Source organism: Orbicella franksi, chromosome 3 (assembly GCF_964199315.1).
Source record: "Orbicella franksi chromosome 3, jaOrbFran1.1, whole genome shotgun sequence".
In the NCBI taxonomy this organism is placed as follows: Eukaryota; Metazoa; Cnidaria; class Anthozoa; order Scleractinia; family Merulinidae; genus Orbicella; species Orbicella franksi.
The window spans coordinates 31,154,573-31,179,904 of NC_138147.1; the positions used below are offsets into that span (position 1 = coordinate 31,154,573).

Consider the following 25,332-nt stretch of genomic DNA (forward strand, 5'->3'; position numbering starts at 1 on the left):
CACCGAAGTTTTCAAATCTAGCTTGTTTGTACATTAAAATATAGTTAAATTTATGGTTAACCCAAAAACAAATTTCATTGAAAATTCTATTATGTTTTTTGCTCCGACTTCCATACAGTTAGTCAATCATTACCTGTAAAGTAAGTACTTCTTTTGTTTACTCATAAACAGGTGTACTTGGTTGACTATACCAGGGAGAAAGCTAGAAGTGTTGTCGTTTTTGATCTTCTATACATCTATCATTAACAGCTGAAACTCAGCCACTAAGTTGCTCACTGGCAATGTTCGGTTTGGCAAACAGAACCTTAGTTTTTCTTGAAATGACTCAGAGCTAAGACCTATAATAATCATTTTTACTCTACTGACACGGTGCCTCTTTGTGCCTCTTTGCAAACAAAAAGGTTCCTGCTGGTTGATCTCGCAGATTTGTGTTTTTCTATTTACAATTATCCCTTATCGCTTAGTGTAATCAGCAACAAAAGCAAAATGTATCATATAAGAACTTAAAACAGTTCTTGTACGTTTATAAATTTAATCGAACATCAAAAAGACGGCAAGACAATGTGTTTTTTTATTTGAAAATTATACGATTTGAAATTTTGAAGCCCAAAACACTCTTGAAGATTGTTTCAGTTTTGACTCGCATCTGCACTTAGTCGTGATTTTTGAAACAGAATCCATGAAACGTAAATCGAAACAAACTTTGTTTAAATTTGTTCCCGGCAATCTTAAAAGGTCAAATATCATGTAGTGGGAAAAAGCCTGAAATCACCGTTGCATTTTCGTTATATGTACGTTATTTGGATCGCTTTCTATTTGCCATATTCATCCTGGTGTTCTCTTCTACATCAGTTTGTTATTACAACTTTGATGACAAGTTAGTTATCGAGGCTTTTTTACACAGTTCTACGATAAAGAGTGGAAGCTGGTCTGGTTCTTTTTTGCAGACCTTCTTGTGAGCTAAATTAAAAGACATGAAAAAATCGGTATTTACAGGGTTTATTTTGATTTCTGTAATTTAGTCATTTATGTCAATTAGGAAAACGTAACTGAAAAGTGGCATTAGTAAATATTACAATGGCAATGTACATATGTTTTATGGTGATCTCTGTACTGTTTTGACCAAATTTGAATCATACTAGAGAATGAACAATAATTTCGTCACTCATCTTCAGGGAATTTTTTTCAACTTACGAAAATTATTAGTCTTCAACTGTGATTCAACTCTCACAAGTTAAGAGCATTAACAAAAGACATCTGATTCCGTTGAATAATCTTCAATATACTTTTGGTTATTCTAAGTAAATTAAATTTACTCTAAGACTATTTAAAACATATAACGTTACCCACCGTATTGTGTAGTGAGGACTCCAATACAACGACAATAACGCAGTGAATAATGTCACCTGTCCAGATCACCCCCTTATTTACTTGTAATTTCAGTCACCTGCACTACCTGGTATGCATGTAAACATTTGCCGTTAAATAATTAAAGCTTGAGGCCAAGATGGCTGGATATTCGCCGAGATATCTTCTCTGTTTTGTTATAAACACGTAAAAAGCAAAAAGATCGAATCAAGTATATATTACAATAAGCCATGTCAGCCTTTGCTGGGTCCTCTATCCTGGTCGAGTTAGAATTTGAAGATGCTGGTTTTTGTGGAGGGAGGAAAACCGGAAAACGCCGAGAAAAACCCTCAGAGGAAGCTTGGCGAGAACCAACAACAAACTCAACCCACATATGACACCGAGCCGGAATCGAACCCGGGCTACATTAGCGAGAGGCGAGCACTCTCACCACTGTGCCATCCCTGCCATCGGCTTGCCACCTTGACAATGTGTCTAAAGCTTGTAATAAACACTATACTGCGTAACTCGTAACGTTTTGGTGGTTAAGGCAACATCGACAAGAGGCGAAAACTCAGTTCACACATCATAAAGTTTTAACTGAATTGATTCCAGTATGAGCTTGTTTAAAAGGTCAGTGTTGAAAAGTTGGACGAGTGGCAAAATGAAAAATGATTTCCCTTTAAATATTAGAAGTAAATAATTCAATATACGTATGCAATTTCGCGTGTTTCTTAATGTTTTCGTCTTGCCGTCTCCGGCTCTTAAATATCGGTTTTAAGCATTTTCATGACTTGCTTTAAAAGATGTGCGATCAAAAAGATGTTCAACAGCTCAAATTTTGTCAAAAACCTCACGTTACGAATCTTACTGACTCTCTCACCCCGCTTGGTATCGTTATATGCTGAAGAGACAATCCTGGGTACTTGATCCGATGTGCAGTGTTACTTCTCAAAGCAAGTGCAATATTAGTTCAGTCCCTGGACTCTCATTTCTTCCCGCCCCATAAAGGTGCTGAACCCGGTCGGGTTTTGTCCAAGCTGAGATGTCCGGTTCTTTTCGCTCGTCAGAGTGACTCTGTGCAGTGTACCTCTACCACGAGTGGTAGACAAAATTCTGCGGTAGGTAATTTTGAGGCATCTTTTGAACTTAAGACTTTGGGATCTCCTCACACCGGCTCGACTGCGCAGTTAATGAATTGATCTTCAAATCGTCATATTTCCACGATATTTTTTTCAGATTGAACTTTTTTTTATGTGATCTAAGAATGCTTTTGTAGCAGTTTTTCTGTGAGTGTGTAACTGTACATCTGCGCGCATAATCCCTAATCCTAGCTTCTAGCTAAAGGGGGCGGAACCCATCTTACGAGGGATAAGTCACGTTTTTTTCTGGAAAAATCGCGGCCACAGATGTTAAGAGGCCCTGCGCCTAAGAAACGACCGATGATTTCCGGCTAAAAAATAAAATCGGCCGATTTTTATCTCCCAAGTAGAGGTTACCGAATACTATTTAAAAATGAATTTCTTTTGTTTCAGTTTCGCTTTAAACCAAAAATATCGAGCCGCAAACTTTTTCCGTCTGATAGCAGCAAAATCAGGCCGAAAATAAGGCCCCGCTAAAAACTGTTCGGAAATTACTATCGCAACGCAGAATAATGAGAAAACTACACAGTGTTGAAGAAAAAGGCCTTTTAATGTAATATCATTCGATAAACATCAAAAAACTGCCGAAGCGATTAAAAAAATAAAGTTTCAAATATTGCATACTAAATTAGATGGAGCGTTGGAGCTGATTTTAAAATAATTATTTCTCAAAAGTTCAACGCTTTTGAAAGCAGTCACAGTGATGAATCAGACATTGGAGGGATGCACATCACGTTTCTTAAAAAACATTTTTCGGCCAAAGTATATTGACCTTATACAAAGCGTTCAAAGTTACCGTGTTTACCGTTATCCTGCTACTTGGGCGAAACACTTCTCTTTTGCCAATACGGCCGTGGATAGCGTGGTAAACGCCACTTTAAACCTTGCTAGGCATTCGAAGACCATCCTGAGTAGAAGGATGTAGAATTAAAAGAGAAAGGAAGATGAAAAATACGTAGAAAAAGAAAATAACTCGAAATTACCATCTGCTAACGAAAGTTGAATCTGGAAAATGTCGTTGCGTGACAGCGGCCATTGACATCATTTGTCACGTCAAGTTGCAAGAGCGTGGGAAAACGAGTCTGCAATGTCCTTCGGGCGGTCAGCGGCTAGGGATCCAGTCGTGACCCCATAACTCAGATCACGCTGCGGCCAAAACGGTGTGGCGGTTGGGGAAGTTTTTCTTTTTGAGTGACCATCATTTGTGAAAAATAACATAACATTGCTCCACTAAACGTCTTCTGGCCGGGAAAAATTGTTTTCCTATTTGTGTATTTGTGTGGATTCCGCCGGTGTGTAGACAAATGACGTCAATGGCCGCTGTCAAGCGACGACATTTTCCAGATTCAACTTTCGTTAGCAGATGGTAATTTCGAGTTATTTTCTTTTTCTACGTATTTTTCATCTTCCTTTCTCTTTTAATTCTACGTCCTTCTACTTAGGATGGTCTTGGAATGCCTAGCAAGGTTTAAAGTGGCGTTTACCACGCTATCCACGGCCGTATTGGCAAAAGAGAAGTGTTTCGCCCAAGTAGCAGGATAACGGTAAACACGGTAACTTTGAACGCTTTGTACCAGGTCAGTATACTGTGGCCGAAAAATGTTTTTTAAGAAACGTGATGTATATCCCTCCAATGTCTGATTCATCACTGTGACTGCTTTCAAAAGCGTTGAACTTTTGAGAAATAATTATTTTAAAATCAGCTCCAACGCTCCATCTAATTTAGTATGCAATATTTGAAACTTTATTTTTTTAATCGCTTCGGCAGTTTTTTGATGTTTATCGAATGATATTGCATTAAAAGGCCTTTTTCTTCAACACTGTGTAGTTTTCTCATTATTCTGCGTTGCGATAGTAATTTCCGAACAGTTTTTAGCGGGGCCTTATTTTCGGCCTGATTTTGCTGCTATCAGACGGAAAAAGTTTGCGGCTCGATATTTTTGGTTTAAAGCGAAACTGAAACAAAAGAAATTCATTTTTAAATAGTATTCGGTAACCTCTACTTGGGAGATAAAAATCGGCCGATTTTATTTTTTAGCCGGAAATCATCGGTCGTTTCTTAGGCGCAGGGCCTCTTAATCACCTTAGATTCTGAGCTGAAAAGTCAGAGAAAATTTCCTTAACTGCCCAATTATGTATTCTGTTTGGGTAATAAAAACCTGTTCCTGTTATAAATATTTTGATCGCAAGTTTATGGCTACTCTAAAGAATTTTTTTATTCTGGCTTTGAAACGCCATTTTTCCCTCGTTTCCACGTGACGTAAACACGAGGTATATGTGGGCCTTCCCTACATTCCTCTGTAAGAATTATATTCGCGTTTCTGTGTAAGAAATTCCTGTCTAACCATTCTTTGCGTTCCTAATGTAAGATTCCTGTGCAGGGTGGCTCTGGAAACTCGGGGTTAATCAATTTTGTCTACGAAAGACAGGCATAAAAAGTTGAATTGACGGCGGTTTGTGCTATTGATTTTGGCAACCACGCTGTACAGATTGAAGACACTATTTCTTTCTTGTTTTTTTTACGGGGATTGGTATGCAGACCTTGGAGACTCAAGCATTTGTGACAGGCTGTTTTTACTATTAGTGTCCGAGTCCACGGTTCACACAACTCGCTCCCGATTTAATCAATTTTGACAACAAATGACAGGCTAAAACGTTGAAGTGACGAGTTTTATTAGTCACGCAGACAAATCTAAAGATCGCAATGAGCGAATTAAAAACTAACAACTAATGCGTATTTTCTGCGCATGAACAAACAGGTATAAATCACATAAAGTTGTTGTTAATCATCAATATCAGCATTGGTCAGATCAGGCCATCAGGCCAGATGGAATTAATGTGTAATGATACCGGAAGTGTAACGCTTGCGTTTTCTTTACTTTACATTTTACTAAAAGCATGGGGTATAGTACGAGCGTCACGCTGCTAGCGTACTTACGTTAATGGGAGCAAGTGAACGAATCACACGAAGATGGAATTCTAACGTGTGTGACAATCAGTTTTAATAAAGGGTCGTAAATACTGAAGTCTCAAAAAAACGAAATAGAACCCTGAAATCAGAAAAATCAAGAGATCACTACGACCCGATTAAAACTATTATATCGACTGAGAAAAAGCAAACAGGTATAAATCACAAGAATTCACTGTCAATAAGGGTCAGAACGGGCTACATCGAGACGGATCGAATTGTATTCCTAAATAACCGGAAGTGGCGTTACATTTGCATTTTACATTTGTTTGGTTCAACAGTGGATTTTTCCCCGCTCTAAAACAAGTGACATGAGGTAGGCCAGAAGGAGTTTTGATCGTTTGAAGCCGGCATGCACGTGATTCGCGTGACGTATATTTTCACGAAAACTAAGTCACGCAAGCATTTGCTTCGCGAACCTTCAGCTGCAGTTTTGTTTATGGGACTCGATGGCGAGAAAAGGTTATGCAAAAAACGTATATACTATTTAAATCTAGAATTCATACTCAGCTCTGTAACATGTGCAATTGGCTTCGGTCTTAAACAGTCTTGTTCCGTTTTGCTTGTGAGTCACACAAGCCTCAGCAGTAAGATACCACCTCCGAAGCTTGTTGAAATTAAATCACACACTAGCAAGCTTCTCAGACCGTTGGTTAACGGGTCAACGCACATCAATAATGATTTCAAAATAGACTCATCACCATGTGATTAATACGAGCTGTGTGGGAGTGATTAAGCTTTCACTTTCGAGTACAGATTTCCTTGTTGAGTGCAGACGGATCTCTGTGGCGTTGTTACTTTGCTGAATTACTCCTGAATCTTTCCAAACAGTGAGTATTGCGTACATTACTGTTCTCTGTTGCATGAATGTCAGACAAACTAAACAGAATTGGTATGCAGCTCACCGTCAAACTCTTTTTTGGCCTAGGCTACATGAATAATTAAGTTATTTCGTAAATGATCAGCTAATAGAGCATCTGTTTGCACACGGTTATCATGAATATTTGAATCGAAAGTGCAGTTCACTTATGGCGGGAAAAGAGGGAAACAAGACTGAGTGAAGGCATGTGACTGGAAAATCAAATCCAGTGTTCTCAAAGGGTTTTGATCCTGGATTATTTTTTCGTTTTGGACGCAAAGAAAATCGATTAACGAAGTAGTCATAGTAGAATCGTGGTGAACGTTCTCTTGCCGTTTCAAAGCTCACCATACTCCTTTTTTTAAAGTTAAACGAGTTATCTTCAAAGTCGATAGGGGCAACGATTCTAAAACGTCTGGGACCAGACTACAGCGAATGAGAATGTGAAGAAGTAGGGAACTTTAGAGAAGTTTTAAATTTCTCATGCAGTAGTGAAAAGCTTTTCACTCTAGTTGCTGAGTATCCTGTGAGACAGACATTCCTTTCCATTTCTGCTCTGTGAGATGCACGATATCAAGCGGTTACTGACAGAGTTTCTCACCGAGCAGAAAAAGAAAGGAATTTCTGTCTCGGAGGGCACAAGGAGACAGAAACGGAAACTAAACATTGAATGTTCTAGAATTTGAAATTTTGACTTCAGTTGACCTCAGTTCAACTATTGCTATATTGATACCTTCACACAAAACACGTTAGTTCTATGATAGAGGTCCTGATACACAATGTCTTGTTGTCTTTCTTATGTTCACAAACGAGTAACACCGCCTTAGAAGGCCAGAAGTTCTAATTTCTACAGCTCGGTTCATACGGCGCATTTCTGCCGTTTCGACTGGATTCAGTGGAACGAATTATTGTGAAAGTCAAAAAACCGTGAACACTTTGATTTGATTTTGACACGTCCATTGTGTAGCCACCAAACAGAAGCGAGATAATTATAATACCGCAAAGAAAGCAAACAAATGAACAGTGTCTGCATCAGTCACGAAACCACACTGCAATCGTTTTTCCTTCCGAAAAATGGTTGTTACCCTGCAGTTTTATAATTGCTAATTAGACCTGATCTATTTGTGCAAGCAAACTGGGAATTCGAGGGACGTTAAATAACGAGTGGCTCAAACCTGTACGCACGGACTTGCAGCCTAAGGCTACAAAACCAGACGGCTCTTAAGAATATTTGAAGAATAAACCCGAGGCTGAGACTTTGAAAAGAAAATTTTGTGTGTTAAAAAAATTGTAAATAGAAATAAAATTCTTCCTTTCTCTAAGCGGCAAAACTAGCCAGAACGCAACAAAAGCAGCATTAACGCATTTCTGCAAGACGTTATGTACGTGATATCAGGCTTAAATATCTGCAGGCTGGCTTCAAAATTACTTTAACACCATCAAGACACCAAATTCGAAAAATATTCAAAAACAGAAATGCCATACCCTATAATCTAAGCATACCCACAAAACTATTTTCAGCCTAAAATCGGCAGAAAAATAAGGATATTCAGCCTCACAGCCAGAAGAACTATATTCTTATCAAAAAAAAAAAAACAGTGTACATCGAATTACCTTTTTATCCTAATTGCTGTAATGTATTTCAATTTAAAAGAGGAAAAGTAAAATCAGGAAAGTCAAAAAAGCAAACGAAACCTTCAGCTAGCAACCGAGCTCAACAGGGCTCTAATTGGCTAATTACAAAGTTTTATTTCTTACAAAGGGCTGAAGTCAAACAAAAGGTGACGCAAGCAGAAAATGGCCACTGTTGCAATAGAATTTACAGAAGAGCAATTGAACTACTACAGGATCTGTAACGTTGTCACTGACATAGTAACTGAGGGTCTCCGATCAATTTTCAAGCAAGAATGGGACAATCGCTACAAGACAACGTTAGGAGAATGGAAAGATGAGCCGGGGAATGGATTGGACTTCAAGAACGAGGAATCTCCCGGAAACCAGAGAAGAAACGCCAAGCTCCTCGCTACTATGATTAACGGAGACAGAGAAGAATGGGATTGTACCATGCTTTTTTACGCCATTCTTTACTTCGATTCTATCGGCCCCGGTCTCAAGCCAGTCGTCAAATCACATATAGATGATCTCAGAAAGTTTCGAAATGAAGACTTTGCGCACATGCCAAAAGGTCACCTCGTGTATCCAGAGTTTCAAATCGCCATTGGTAAAGTTCATGCTGCATTTCAAGGGCTCCGTCTCTCTACCTGGCAAATTCAAGACATCCAAAATCAGAAAACGTTTCCAACAGAGGAGTTAAGACGGGTCTTGGAAAAGGTTGATGACCTGAGACAGGAACTTCAAGAAAAGGAGAAGGAGCTTCAAGAAAAAGGAAAGGCACTTCACGCAAAAGGAAAGGAACTTCATGAAAAGGAAAAAAACCTTCAAGCAAAAAGAAAGGAACTACAAGAAAAAGGAAAGGAACTACAAGAAAAAGAGGAAGAACGAAAGGTCCTTGAGGATCAGTTACACAACGAAATTTCCTCCTTTTGTATTCTCCCTCCCAAACCTTCACACGACGTCGCAAGTCGCGATTTTGAAGTGGCTGAAATAACTCAACAGCTCAAACAGCTCAAAAGCACTAACGAAAACAAATTAAGTTTTCTGTACATCTCAGGGAATCCTGGAAGTGGAAAATCTCAACTGGCTGGCCTTATAGCTGAGCAGTTCTTCAAAGAGGGTACAGAAATTCCGTGTGCTACTTCATTTGTAATGACAATGAATGCTGAAAGCCAAGATACACTTCTGGAATCCTACGTGTCTTTTGCCCGGCGATGTAAATGTCCAGAATTTGTGGTTACAAACACCCGTAACTGCAAAGATTTGACTACGGGTGAGAAGATCACTAATCTGAAGACTTTAATCAGCACAAAAATCGAGCTTTATACGTCGTGGCTACTGGTGGTGGACAACGCTACTAGCATATCACGTGTGCATGTTCATTTACCGGAGTCTGGAAATGAGCAGTGGGCAAACGGTCAGTTGTTAATCACAACACAGGACACTGCGTCCATCCCTTTGCCAAGTTCTTTCATTAAACACATCTCAGTTAGCAAAGGTATGAAGCCTCACGATGCCAGTTGTTTATTGGCAAAGCTTTCATTTATCGATCACAGCGAGATGGGGAAAGAAGTTGCGCAGGCACTGGACTACCAGCCTCTTGCCTTGGCAAGCGCCGCCACCTATGTCAGACTGGTGCGGGAGAACAAGGCAACAGCACAATTTGGCTGGAGCGACTACCTAGAGAAGCTTAGGCAGGGTCAACGAGGTAGCACTGAGACGATCCTTACTGAAATTAATCCAAGTTACCAAAAATCCATGACCACAGCAACAACACTGGCTGTTGAAAAGGCAATGACGTGCGACAAAATCATACATCACACGTTCAGTCTCCTCTCTGTGTGTGCGCCACAACCTGTAAGTCAAGACATCGTGATCAATTATATTCTCAACGTAGATGAAGAAATTAAAGATAAAGAGATGATTGCTATGAGAATCCAAAGATGTTCACTCATATTAAATGATGAAGACCAAAGTGGTGCCCACATTCGGGTGCATCAGGTTGTTTATGATGTCATTAACTCTTTGACTAGCGATTTTCCGGAGATCCAACAACTTCAAACTGTAGACGCAACCGTTTGATCATTCATTCAGCTCGTGGAAACCAACCCATCAATAAATTGGAACGACGACGATGCTGCTATGGTTTACAGCAAGCCCGTCATACCTCATTTAAAAACCTTGTTTATAAATACTAAAAAATTGTTTCATAAACGAGACACTTCTCAAGAAACCCAACGCAGCATAATAAATGTTCAGCATTATCCATCTTCCTTTACAAAACTTGGCCAAATTTGTCAAATGCACTGTTTTTTCGACGTTGCAATAAAGTACTTCAGCCAAGCATTAGAATTCGTTCAGCGTAGTGAAGTGTATATCGACAAAGATGAAGCAGAATGCTACATTTTCCTGGGTGAGGTACACCATTGCCTAAGTGACCTGGAGCAAGCCAAAGAGTGTTATGAACGTGCACTTACCATTCATCTGAAAAAGCTTGACCCTGACCATCTTGATGTGGCAATGTGTCACAATAACCTTGGTAATGTTCACTGCGACCTGGGTGACCTGCAGCTGGCCAAAGAGTGTTATGAACGTGCACTTTCCATTCGTCTGAAAAAGCTCGACCCTGACCATCTTGATGTGGCAATGTGTCACAATAACCTTGGTACTGTTCACCAAGACCTGGGTGACCTGGAGCAGGCCAAAGAGTGTTATGAACGTGCACTTACCATTCGTCTGAAAAAGCTCGACCCTGACCATCTTCATGTGGCAATGTGTCACAATAACCTTGGTACTGTTCACCAAGACCTGGGTGACCTGGAGCAGGCCAAAGAGTGTTATGAACGTGCACTTTCCATTCGTCTGAAAAAGCTCGACCCTGACCATCTTGATGTGGCAACGTGTCACAATAACCTTGGTACTGTTCACCACGCCCTGGGTGACCTGGAGCAGGCCAAAGAGTGTTATGAACGTGCACTTACCATTCGTCTGAAAAAGCTCGACCCTGACCATCTTCATGTGGCAATGTGTCACAATAACCTTGGTACTGTTCACCAAGACCTGGGTGACCTGGAGCAGGCCAAAGAGTGTTATGAACGTGGATCTTGCTAGGTTAAGGTTACAGATGATGTCTGGTAAACTTCTTGTCTACATTTTGTTTAAATGGCTTGACAAATTATTAAGACTCTTGAAATACATTCAGTAAGCCCCATTGGGTGCGGATACTATAGGCTTGAAGATCGTTTCCGAATCCATTTGTTTCCCGGCAGGCGGGATAACGTTTGACTGAGTTTAACTTTTGCCTTAAGGACCCGGATAAATATGAAAACTATTCAAGTTTGTAAATTTTATTGCTGCAGTCGTTATGGCAGAGTAGAAACATAATGTCAGCTTTAGTGTAAAAAAGTAAAAAAAATCCTCCTTTGAGATTTGTTAGAAAAGATGAGAAAGAGGAAAAATGGTGATTCGATGAACTGATTGAATATTGGATTTTTTAGTTAGAAAAGATAGAAACCATCTTGAGTTTTTTCCTACTAACTATATTTCTTAACGTATCTTACGTTTTACTCCCCCTTAAGGTAGCTGGCAATGGTTTCCAGCACTCTTTTATCAGCTATACTTTGACGGATCATTTCTAAAACTCTTTTCTAAGTGATGCTACAATATTGGTATCACTCAAACCCTTAGCTTACCGAATGTTGAACCAGTAAAGGTAATCGTGATGGCATATAAGGTTACCATAGCAATAGCATAACCCCTTAGAAACACCCTTAATGTTATAAACAGTTAAAACTTAAAGTAAGAGTGTTTCATGTAGGCTGTTGCTAAGGTAACCTGTTTATATAAAAAGAATGACCACAACTTGTTCACCATTTGTCCTTTGTTATGTTTCAGTTCCTCCAGATAGTATGTTAACATTCGATGAAGTGTCTCCAACAAAACAAAAGAGTAAAGTAGTTAAATATTTCATATTTTCCTCGGTATGTTTCGAATGTGATGCGACTGGCATATAAACCATATCTTAGATCCATAGCAAATTGTTAAAAGGTGCAATAGCAATGTCTGTAATATTATTGGTATATATCGTTTCAAACCTGACTGAAAAATCAACATCAATTATATTGAAAGAAAGAATGAGTGTCACATGTTAAACTTTTGTAGAACATTCAAGTCCAGTTTAGTTATATTATTAAACAATAATAATAATAAATTTCATATTACGACTTTTTGCTTTGCACGATTTGTCTTGTAACTGACATTTAAATGGGTTTTTAAGCGCCATTAAACGAGCAGTCTTTATTTTCCTTCCAGCTGGCTAGAGCGGTCTCCAGATTGATGGTCGGAAAGAAAACAATTTTTAATCGAGAAAAAGAGAAGTAAAGAAATGGCAAAGATGTCTCAGGGCTGTGCCCTGAACATAAAATTTCAAAATCTCGTTAGTTCTGTTAGTTTATGTGAAACAGGTTCCCCAGATCTCGTGTTTCATTTCTCCTGGGCCCAGTTATATCCTTTCTTCTGCTCTTGGACTGTTTGACGCATTGTATTCCAAAGCCAAATTTTTCACATGGATGAACAAAATATTTCAACACGGATGCTTGAAGCTAAGATTGCGTCAATACTAACCCAGAGCGTTTTGTTCCCCTTATTGGGATGTCGTTAGTCGGAGGACTGGAAAGGTCTGTTCGATGACACTGATCAGTTAATCCCCGGACATTATGTTGTTTCTGATGGTGTATAAACTACTGCAAACTTTCTTGTTTTTAACGTCCTTTTGATCATGAAAAAGTGTTGTCCAATACACCCAAAGTGAGTCGACTCGTCTAACTTGGTAGTCGACTCCACGTCCCGGAAGTTAATCTTCGTGACGTCTATTCGTGGTAGAGATCCGCAAACAGTAATAAATGCAGTTGGTTGAGGTTTCTCTGTCGAAGGCTGTTTTGCTGAACTCGTATCTCTAAGCCACTGCACTCGACAAAGTCAAATTAGACATGCGGTTTTTACACTCGTATGCTATATCCATTTAACAGATTGACGTCAGTTTTTCATGTGTCTGTTCTGTTATTGATCATGAATTTCGTCATAACATTGTCAAAGTAGCTGTGGATCCACAAGGCGATAGCCGAGTGGATCCGCAGACTACTTTAACAATGTTGTGACGAAATTCATTGTTAATAACAGGACAGACGCATGAAAAACTGACGTCAATTTGTTTTTAACGGTACAAATCGTCAAATTGTCTGCTCTCGCTCGTTGACGCATCGCATAAAATTATAAATTCATGTGTCTGTCCACTTACTGACAATGAAAATTAGCCAATGAACGCGCGAGAATTTCTGCAGTTATCGTAAAAAACTTTAAGTAGTGAGTGCGAATAGCGAATACTTTCTTCTCATCGACATAATTTCCAGACATCTTTGATTTTAGGAAAAGGACTAGAAGACAACACTAACAACATGTCAAGAGCTCTGTGTCTGCTTGATAAATTGAGCCTTTAAGTTACTGCGTAATTCTCATGACACATAAGACTGATTTTGTGTTGATCAAGTTATGAGAAAATAGATGTTGATCCCTGCAGATTTTGGACTGAAAGGTCACCGGCAGAAATTTTCCTAAACTGAGTTAACTATACATACTGTATAAGTAATGCCCGGATGGGTACTCTCATGAATATCGGATAGGTGTGTGCCGCGAAGGGTCTTAAACCCTGACCCTATTTAAGGATGAATCAAATGAAAATTGATACCCTATTTCAGGTTCAAACCCGAAAAATGACACCCTATGCAAGGCTCCAAACAACGACTAACCACCGCGGAAAAACATAATCTTTATAAAATCGCTTTGCTGATACTTTAACTTTAACAGATCATTTGTTTTCCGCTTAACTGGGTGTTTACGCAGTGCTATTTTAGCTGATACAATTCAGGCACCCTAAGGGTCACACCGGGACACTATACCAACATGGGCGAAAATGATACCCTATTTAAGGATCAAGAACCTCAAAAACCATACCCTATCCCGCGGCACATACCTATATAGCCTATATATGGGAGTACCTCTCCCCCCCGGGAAGTAATGGCAACCTGTTCCTTCTTTTAATCGGCCAGCATGTTAGGAATATCGGACCGTAATTACCCGGTTCTCAGTGGCATCGGGAAACCTCATCTTCTCTTGAATTTGTTATTACTTCAAGCAAATTAAATCACGCAAGCGTTTGCCCCGCGGGTCATTCTGGAAATTCTGTTTTAAGGGACCCGATGGCAAGATAAAGTCATGCGAAACGTGAAAAACCACGCTCAATGTTTAAATCTACAATTATTGCTCCAGTGCGTGACGTACATTCGGCACTGGCTTTGAGAGGTAAGCTGTGTATCCTTGTAAGTCACGCAAATCTGCATAACACAACAGTAGAAAGGTAGCAAGTAAACATACCAAACGCGCCCGCAGAACCCGTAAAGAAATAAACGAAAATTAATTCCCGTATCCCGGCCCAGAGGAGGAGGGGGGGGTTATTCCGCAAAGTAATCGGTGGGGGTGTGCGGCCCAAACCCTTGAAACCTGTCCACTGTTTCAGACCAAACTCTGTGATTTTCCATACCCTGTTTCAGACCTCGGTAAAAAAACGATACCCCATTTCAGACCTCCAAAATTAGTACACGACTCTTTTTTATGACAGCAGCTAACAAGAAATGGCTTTATTTGCCTAAACATTTGAGAAGGGCTACAAATTTGCCAGTGTTGATGCTAAGCCAGCGTGAACAAGATATCCTATTTCAGACCAACATGGTGAAAATTTATTCCGGTTTTGAAACGACCAAAACCCCTCATAAACCATACGCAGCACATACCTGCAAAGCCCATACGAGAGAGTATCTCCCGGTGTCCTGCAACCTCGTTCTCAGGGCCTTTTCCCTGGCTTCAGAGTTAGGCCAAGGTTAGACCCCAAGCCAGGAATAAGGCCCTGGGAACGAGGTTAAGCATTCTGCATCCTGGTAGTATAAAGTGTACTCACAAGAAGGCTTTTGAAACCTTTTTTAGGCTCAACGTCAGATGATTGAACAAGGATGATTACTACCCGCTACTTCGTTCGCGTACAAAACAAAAAGGCTGGGAAAATACTCGAATACACCTGCTTGGATTGTTCTTGCATTGTATCGTTTGATTAGTATTTACGAATTCTCATTGTGGTTAGCGTAGGTTCCATGGTGTCGGGAAACGAGGTCACTGATTGCCTGCCCCCTTAATTTAGGAATAAAGAATAGCTGCCAGAGTTTTTTTCAACTAATCAAGCTGTCTTGGTAGTGTGCCAGTCGACTTATTGTACTATCTAGACCTGGGCCGAGTTTTTTAAAGTCCGATTAAGCTATAACCCAGGATTAGGGAGAATTTTCATTTCAGTGTTTTTGTCCTTCGGTTTTTAGGCGAATAATCTCAAACTACACAATTCATAAGCAGTGAAAACATTTTTATGCAAGAAAAATTAATACTTCGGCTAACGTTTAATCCTGGGTTAGAGTTAACCGGCTTTCGAGCAACCCGGTCTCTTTTGGGTAGACAGACGGGAAGCCGAAGCAAAAGTTATGGCCGTGGAAAAACACATGACTGACTGCAAGCTTTCGTTCCCTGAACGAATGTTTGTAACATCTACTCGTTATTCCGTCAGGGTGTATCCCATTTTAGTGAAAACCCGAAAACAACAACAGCTAGGCGACAACTGAGCTCCTGGAGTTCTGTTTCAACCATCTTCCAGTGACCTTTGGACATCTGATAAAACTATTGCCCGTGTCTGATACATTGCGCAAACTACAGATCAGTTATTGCGATTGGAAACGTGTGGTGTGTGGCAACTTCAATGATTGCAATCACTCATAATCAATCAATTAACACGTTAGTAAGCGGAATATCTATGAGATTTGACGCCCGCGCGCTTAATTCTGAAAAGTTGCCAATGTTTCGAAGATAAGCCTATTCTACACGAGCTAAGTAGTGTGTGACAAAATCGGCACATTTGAAAAGGGCGTTGTGGTGTTTATGTTTCCATACAAGCAGCTGACAACTGCATTGCTAATTAGTTAGAGGAAGAGGGTTTCCGTTTCACAGCTATGCGGCCATTTGGTGTTTTTATTTGAGATTTCCGGCTTGCGTGTCTCGAGAAGACAGCCACTAAACACTCACAGGGTCACATCAGGTCGGAAGTCGCACAATCGAAAACTCTGGCGTAAGAACAGCGAGAAAATGAGTTTTCTCGGCAAGTGGATTGCTTGGCTAGTCTTGGTTCTTTGCGTTTCGGTAGAGTGTGCAGAATTTGACGGGTCTTGTTGCGAACAAGGTTGCATTAAGACGGTAGCAGGAATTCGCTGTGTTTGTAGAAGAGGTTTCAGGCTTGTTAACCGCTGTCAGTGCAGAGGTAAGCTATGATGAACACAAACATTCAAACCTTTATATGTGATTTTGAGCGAAAACACAGCCGCTCTTGGGTTATTGCACGGGACAAAGGTACAGACATGGCTACTATCGGTTAGAGACGTGTGCATTAAGAATTTTCCCCTTAGTAGACTTGGTGTAATAAATTCTACCCACGAAAACCGGGAAAAGTTCAAATTCTTTCATGAATTTGTCCACATGTGTCTCGCAATCCAACCCCAAATCCAACACAGAAAGATATTGCTGACCAAAATATTTTCGCGGGTATTTTTTTACGGCTTCTTAAGGTCAACTATTTTACAAAGAGGAGACGAATTCGAAAAGACGAATTTTTGCGCTTTTCTGTTACAGTAAAGATCTGCTTTCATAATTTTTAAATCAATTATGTGAAACTGTAGCTCTGGCATTTTGGTTAAACGCAGAAATGAGATAGTTTCTTCCCGTCATAATAAATCATGAATAATTTTATGATCTATCGTATATTGTCTATTAATGCAGATAACAAGACTTGACAAGCTGTAAATAAGTTTAAAGCTGAGGATTACACCACGCTGCCGTGCGAAATTCCTTTTTCAATAACTGGGAATCTTCTCTTGGCTTCGGAGGGATGCCTCAGTCGCAGGAAGCTATTAAACAAGGCTTTTTTCACCAACTGGTTAATTTTACAATATTTTAAGCCTGTAGGCGATGTTAGTAGCATATACTCCAGGGTCTTTCTGGGCTAAGCTGACAGATCTCGTTCTCTGTCAATTGATCTTTCTTCAAGTTGCCTTATCTCGAGCTATAATCTGGCTGAGAATTATTTTAAGAAACAAGGTAAGACCTCTGGCCTTTCGTGAAAGAGATTTGTTTGGCTTTTGTTATATTAGTAATGTGTGCTTAGGATGATTAAACGATCTCCGCGCCAAAGGTGAACCAAAACAATCAGTATTTTAGTGTACGTGAAAACTTGAACTTGTTTCTATAAAACTGCCGTCAACAAATTCACCGTGACGGCTCTTGGCGACGCCGGGGTGAAAACGTTTATGTGTGGCCTGGAGGCATCACGGCTGCTGTTTATATGGTTGCACTTCGTATACACATCATGTCTAATGATTTTCCTATACCACCCACACTCCCCCCACCCCGGCGCCGATCAGGTCGCATCAAGATTTGTTGGATGAAGTTTCCATGACTATGGCAAGCCGTCTGTAGCAAAATTTAATCCTTGCAATATATGTTTAATCCTTTAAATAACGGTTTTATTTAAAGATAGAAAAAGGCATTCAATCCAATGGTAAATAAAATTTTTGGTTCAATTCAATCTTTTAATTTTCACGATTCAATCCAATACCTGGAATATTGATTCAATCCAATACCTAAAATATTGATTCAATCCAATACCTGAAATATTGATTCAATCCAATACCTGGAATATTGATTCAATCCAATACCTAAAATATTGATTCAATCCAATACCTGGAATATTGATTCAATCCAATACCTCGAATATTGGTGTAATCCAATACCTGAAATATTGATTCAATCCAATACCTGAAATATTGATTCAATCCAATACCTCAAATATTGATGCAATCTTCCTGGGTCGAGCGCGGCCAACAGGAACGAGAGTAACTGAGCACTAGAGAGCACTGAAAACATGGCGGGCGAAGGAGAACTAGATTTAGAAGTTGAGTTTCCTAAGTTTCTTGCAGACATCTTGGATAAAACGGAAATAATTTTTGAGAATTTTGACTCAGAAGTTGCAGAAGCGCACGCCGAAGTTCTTGATCAAACCATTAGTCTGCTTAGGTAAATGAGACGTTGCTACAACCGAGACACAAGGGACACGGAAAATTTAGATTCTATTACTGCCGCTTTTGTAGATGTAAGTTAACCAATTTTTATGAGACAAACATATTTGTTTATTAAAAGCTGTGTGTGCTAGCTTTTTGTGGCAAATAACATAAACTGTGGCAAATTTTGCTACCACATTGGTCTTTGGTATTGTGCATATTTCTGCTGTCCAATCATTACTGGCACACTAAACTTTGAACTGTAAACAAAATTTTTGCTGTGCTGTGTGCACAGTCAAACATGTTTCTCACAAAAACTGCTTGTGTAAACCTGGCTTTAAGTTATTTTTGAAATAAGAACCTTTACATTTTACAAGACAGCAATCATTGAACATTGGGATGTGTTTTAAGTTTTTCAATGTTGTTGTCTCATGTTTTGCATTATTTAACCCACATGTGGTACTTCTTTCCTAAAAACGATGTTTTTCTTGATATTCTATTACAAACATGGCACCAATTTGTTGTGAATATTATCGGGTACCCAGGGCTCAAGGCTAACACTACTGCCAACTAGCCACACATTTCAGTTTTGAATAGTAGATTTTGCACTTTCACTAGCCATTGTGACAATCATGATGGAATGGAGTACTGGTCTACTGGATGAAGACAAAATTGAGAATTATCCTGACAAAATAAAACTGAAGAGAATAGAAACTAATGAAAACAGGGAAACTATGAGTGAATTTCATGGAAATAATTGCCTTAATAAGCATATGATAAATATTTAACTATTAAAGGGAGATAAAAGAAAATGGCAACACTGATAAAAGTACATCAGAGATTGAACATAAGCATATTGAAGAAAAACAGGATTCGTGTTTGTGGGAGTGAAATTTTCTTAGTGATTATTATTAACATTTTAGATGCAACAAGAAATGTCCAAGATTGACCACTCTTATAAAAAAGTCAGTGAAGCTGTGTATGAAAAAGGCTGGCTGGTGCAAAGTTAGTTTTGGCTAGTGACATGAGTCCTGTTAGTAGCCATTACGCCAGTGCACCAAGAGGTTAGTCTTGTCTCCTGGGTACTTTTGAAAATAAGATAACAAATTAACCTTGCCACATTTTAACATCTGTTTTGATAAGCACCTGAAAAATCTACAAGGCAGAGTAGTGCACATGGCAGTTATCAAATGCCCTGATTTCTCTTCAGTTTAGTTGTGTTGCTAGAAGTTAGGCATTCTGTAATTCAAGCAGTTTCTGAGTTTTGTATATCAATGAAAAGGAAGATGAGAAAATAATTTACTTGATACAGGGTGAGGTTTTCTGTTGTGAATTGAGTTGCCAAAATACTTTAAGGGCCATAATCTCCTTTACCCAGCCCACACACATGTAGTATTATGCAATTGTCAGTTGCCCAAGTTTAACTGTCACTAGTTCTAGAGCCTCTTGGAAGATGTTTACTCCCATTTGACTTGATTATCTTAAGGGATCTAGCCTTTCCAATACAAATGACTGCAATGAATCATGTTGTCCCAGGTCAATTTCTTCAACTACAACATTGTTATCACTGTCCAATGGAGTTGGACCATCAGGATCATCACCATAGTATTCAAAATCATATGACTTTCCATTTGAAAGGGGGTTTTCAGGCTGCATCATATGATTAAGCCACATTTGGTATGGCAACCAGTTTTTTTTTCTGTTCTTACATTTTGGTGGTTGAAAGCTTCAGTGAACTGGCAAAGAGCAAGGTTTATCCTTGGTTGAAAAACTAAGTGTGAGGTGGAAAGATGCACTGAATTATCAGTGTCCAGGATGCCTGACAATTCCATACTACAAAAAGTGTAAAAGTACAAGTGGGAAGCACAACGGAAACATCCCTCCACAATCTTTCAATTCGTTGGTTGTGTTGATGGCCCTGCAGTGAAGCTGCCCCTCTTCTCTCTTCTAACCTGCTCCATTGTATCGCACACACCAACGTTTTCAACACCATGATCTACTCGTACTCTCGAAGGCCAAAATTCTCTGTCTCTCTTAACGGCATCCAGAAAGAATTCAAGAACTGTTTCTGCTTTATTGCTGGCACTACATTTCAAAAACATTATTCTCCGTGAAAATCCGTCTATACAGCCGAATTAATATTTTCCATCGGATCAGAGAGTGATGTCCATCCAGATGCCAAAGCGAATTTACGCACCCCATCTCAAGACAGTATTTTGGGGATCTAATTTTGCTAACCTTTCTCTTATTCTTCTCCGTTGAACCCGTAACCCAATGGACTTAAAGAAACCTGCAATGAAATTATATCCATACTCTTGAATGATTTTGGTTCCTTATCAGGTAAGTTGTTGAAACCCCTCATATCTTCTCAGCCATACTCTGTCAATCTTCTGTGAATTGTCCATCTCCAAACTCCAATCATCTTTGTTATCGTTGTCCAGATGAATCCTAGTCCTCAAAGTTCCTCGAGCACCTCAACAGGAATTTTAAGAAATGGTCTTCCATGATTCCAACTTCTGAGTCAAAGTTCTCAAAAATTATTTCCGTTTTATCCAAGATGTCTGCAAGAAACTTAGGAAACTCAACTTCTAACTCTAGTTCTCCTTCGCCCGCCATGTTTTCAGTGCTCTCTAGTGCTCAGTTACTCTCGTTCCTGTTGGCCGCGCTCGACCCAGGAAGATTGCATCAATATTTGAGGTATTGGATTGAATCAATATTTCAGGTATTGGATTGCACCAATATTCGAGGTATTGGACTGAATCAATATTCCAGGTATTGGATTGAATCAATATTTTAGGTATTGGATTGAATCAATATTCCAGGTATTGGATTGAATCAATATTTTAGGTATTGGATTGAATCAATATTTTAGGTATTGGATTGAATCAATATTTTAGGTATTGGATTGAATCAATATTCCAGGTATTGGATTGAATCGTGAAAATTAAAAGATTGAATTGAACCAAAAATTTTATTTACCATTGGATTGAATGCCTTTTTCTATCTTTAAATAAAACCGTTATTTAAAGGATTAAACATATATTGCAAGGATTAAATTTTGCTACAAACGGCTTGCCATACATGACCTCATCAGTTATTGAGGTTTTCCATGCAACAAGAGACTATTCTTAGGAGCACCAGGTACCCGGGTGTCACTGAGTAAGTGTAACTAGCTGAAAGTGTCAGCTACTGAATCACTGAAACCAGGAGCCCTGCTGAAGTACAATGCGTGTAGAACCAGAAATGCTTCATTTCTGGAGAACTTTGAGCAAGCGGACTGAAAAGCAGTCGCTGTATTTTTGTGAGCTCACTACGCGACCAACGTAAAGGAGTGCACAAAGCACGGCAGCCTGAGGATAGGCTCTTTACCCCGCTCATCCCAAAGTCTTGCAGGGTGCACGATTTTTACCCGCAGTTATAGCGCTCTGCGACAGTTTGCTTTCTATCAGGAACCGGCCGCAAGCTAAGCAAGTTACTGATCTCCATAACGGAAGTTTTCCTGCCAAATCGTTCGTGGCGCAGTCGAAATGTACGAACTTTACTTCCCGTTGGTCCATTTCCCTTGATTCTTTAATTATGGCCCTTTCTTAAACTCCCAAGACTAAGAACAAAGTGTAATAAGCAGGAATTAAATTAAGCTCTTACAGCTTTTAAGGATTATTGTAAGGATTTTTAACCCAAGCGGCAACTCGTGACATCTTGATCTTTAAACCTCACAGAACTGTTTTAATAATAACTTTGTTACTTAGGCTAGTATAGTAGCTTGAATAATCTTTGTATCACTGCTTCTTTAGTCTCCCTTATTATACTATTATCAATCCGTCTTACTATTATCAGTTTCAAACTGCTTGAATGCCTTTCTTGAAATCCATGGAGTTCTTGGCTGTCTCAAAACCATTTGGTGGTTTGTCGTTGCAGTCTCGCCGCTTTCTCGTGTAAGAACCTTTGTCCATTCATTTACAAAACTGACACAGCCCACCACAACTTCCTGCTTTTATAGATCGGTGTATTGCACAAAAGGAGCACATACTTAACACTTCTTAAATTCTCTACACCTAAGAAAACTGCAAAAATAAAGGCGGAAGATGTAAAGGTGTCTTTTGGAGACATTAGCCGTACAGGCAGGAACCTTTTTGATCTTTTGCTCAAATATATACACGTATATGGAGCGTATGCACATGACGTCATGGCAGCCATATTGGTGTTCCAAAACGTGCAATGAAACGGCGGCCATGTTGGTGTACCAAACCAATCCTGTGGGAGTTCAACTCTTTTCTTATGTTAACACTTTTTTTTGTTCCAATAAATTTGCATGCATGGCTGCTGAACACGTGAGTGCATACGCTCTATTACTTTGTCAGCTTCATGGTTCATGTTGCTTGCAAGAACATTACGGCAGTGACGTTTATGTCTAAATTGTTCTTGGAATTTTTGCGCAAATACGATGACTAAGAAAAATGTTTTGTAAGTACAAAACGCAATTTTTTTGGTCATAGAGTAGACACGTCCCTGCACTTGAATCTCCTGTGCATCATTTCGGCAGAATCCAGTTTTCTACGAGATATTTGGGCTGGTATACGCTACCTTACATTTCGAAATTTGGTCACTGAACTGAAATGATTACTGCCCTCAGTTTGGTTATGAAGTTCATTTCAGCAATTTTAAAATATTTAGGTTCCAGATGCGGTGTTACCGGCTTGTAAGCGAAAGCAAAGTGTCATGTCGGATCTCAGTTCTTTACTGTTGAAGTTTTTTTCTTTGTCGTTGTTTTAATCTACTTTAGTTTGACTAGTTTGTTTGCTTCTGAAAAAGACTTTCCGGCTTGTGGGTAATACTTCGGTAGTAGTTGTGTTAGGTTAGTTCTTATCACTGAATATGTTTACGGGTAAATTCTCACGCACTTGAAATCCGTGGGTTTAAGGTGGCTCCCTTTAGTTTTACGATCGCACGCGCGCTTAGCACAAAAGCTAAAGTAATCTGCACGCGCTCAAAGGAAAACTTCAACGTATTTCGATTTATAATAAAGTTTCCATATAACGCGCGCTCTGATTGGCTGGAACAGCGTGCTTTATCAGAGAACAGAGCACGGGTTGATGACGGTAAGTTGGCTTCCAAATTTTGCTTCGGAATTTTGACAAATTTGACCCAAATTAAACATCCCCTGTGACTCAGACAAACGCACTAGAAGCGAGCTATTTTTCTGCAGTAAATATGGCTCACAGAGACCATTTTTAGCAACAGTAGTGTTAAAACTGTACTAAAATAACAAGTTTTGCTAGATTCCCGCCGACAAAACATGTACAACTGTAGCGAAATACACAAATTCTCAACCTAAACAGTGCCTCGATAAAGACATTAATTTTGTTACGAAGGCAGAAATTATACTAAGAAGTAAAACAACGACAGAAAACAATTGAACTGTCTCTGTTTATGATGAGAAGCTTTATTTTTGTAAATTTACAATTAAGAATGCTCATTTGCTCAAACAACACTTACATGCAGTGTAGTAACGCTCGTTCTCCGGTCATCTCAGCGAAGTAAACCGACGAGTGGTCAGTGCAAAACTTGCTCTGATATTCTCTTCTGTGCTCGAAGTAGAACCAGTGGGAGTCGTTAAGTCTTTCTAACTTTTACGCTAGTTCGGGCAATCTTGCTGCATGCGGCTACAAGCCGTAAATAACTGTAGCTCCTTTCAAATTCAACCCGGCATTTCGCATTTTCATCCACAAGCTTTGAGCTCCGCGTTTCGTAATTTCCACTGGAAAAGTGCTCGTTTTCATGGGCCACAATACGGCCGGATTCCTCTGGACTATAAACCTTTACCTGCCTTGAGATCCGTATTTAAAAATTAACTTAAAAGCGAACTTTGAAGGCATCATTCTTCTCTCGAAAGCCGCTCAAACTTCTCGAAACTGAAAGCTTAGCTGAAGTCCAGTTTGTGATTGACAGCTGTCGCTTCGTTAGCCAATCAAATTATTTGAACAATTCTAACAAGGATTGTGATTGGCTTATTTTAGCGTGCTTTATCAGAGAACAGTGCACGGCTGACGCCACTTTTGCTCGTTTGGAAAATAAAGTTTGGTTTGAAAATTCAGCCGAATGCGTGGGGAAATTATCTGATTCTTTATCATAAAACAAATAAAGAAGCCTCGACTGTGCTCTGTTCTGTTGTAAAGCACTTAGGAAGCGGTAGAGCACTCAAGAAGTAGGGAAAAACACTCGACTACGTCTCGTGTTTTCCCCTACACTTCTTTCGTGCTCTACCGCTTCCTGCGTGCTTTACAACAGAACAGAGCACAGTCGAGGCTTCTTTATTTGTTAAATTTTATGTCGTCAACACAAGCGTTTCCTTCGATGACATTCCGTAAAATTTGGCAGACGGGTAATATATACATCACTTTAGCTGAAGCTCGTTTTTTCAGAGAAATCTATCTGACCGGTTTTTCCGCAGCGGTAAAAGACGTAATTGTACCAAAATCTTAAAAACCGCTTTTACAAACCCTACTTTTTTCGTGTTTAAAATTCGTATTCCGCCGGATTTAATGTACTGTAAAAAACATTGGAAGATTTCACCGAAGGATATTCAAGAAAATCACAAATAAAGCCATAAAAACGGAAAAAACGCACTTGTTTGGGCATTTATAATTCAAGATTAAAAGCCGAGATTTTAACAGAGATGACAGTAAATCAATATATCATCACTGATTATTACATGCTATAAGTTTGAGAGGACTGGGTGTTAAAACGAATGCAAAAACAGCTTCTAAAACATAACACTAGCGCTCGGAACTCGATAACCCATTACTCTATTGAGCCACCTTAAGTTGAAAATACCCAGTAAAGAAGCTACGTCACGGTTTGCGTATCTTGAAAAGTTTAGCCTAAATTTTTCAGGTTCGTCATTTGTAAGCTTTTGTAATCCGTATTAATCGTCTCCGTCCCTAACCATCCTTGTTCCTTTTATGGTTTATTATTATCTCTTTGGTGTTTTTCTATCTTAATAAACTACTGTTTTCAGCATCCCTTCAATTCAAGGTTATTCTTTGCGTGGCCAAAGCAACTTAAAATTATATGAATGAGCTCCTTTAAACATGAAGCGGCGAATTTGAAAATCTGACGTTTTCCAGCGTCAGCCCCTCCTGGGGTTTTGCCTTCATATAAGAAACCTTCGCTTGTCCCTTTTAGTAGAAAGGACAAGGCAGCTGA

At 39.4% G+C, this 25,332-nt stretch overlaps 1 pseudogene across 1 annotated transcript; it reads left to right on the forward strand.

Annotated features, from left to right (window-relative positions):
• Positions 1–5,846: 5,846 nt before the first annotated feature.
• Positions 5,847–11,041, forward strand: LOC145482519 (uncharacterized; annotated as a pseudogene). The gene is made up of 2 exons (XR_014048777.1): positions 5,847–6,287; positions 8,079–11,041. The product of XR_014048777.1 is annotated as an uncharacterized LOC145482519 (transcript).
• The last annotated feature ends 14,291 nt before the right edge of the window (positions 11,042–25,332 follow it).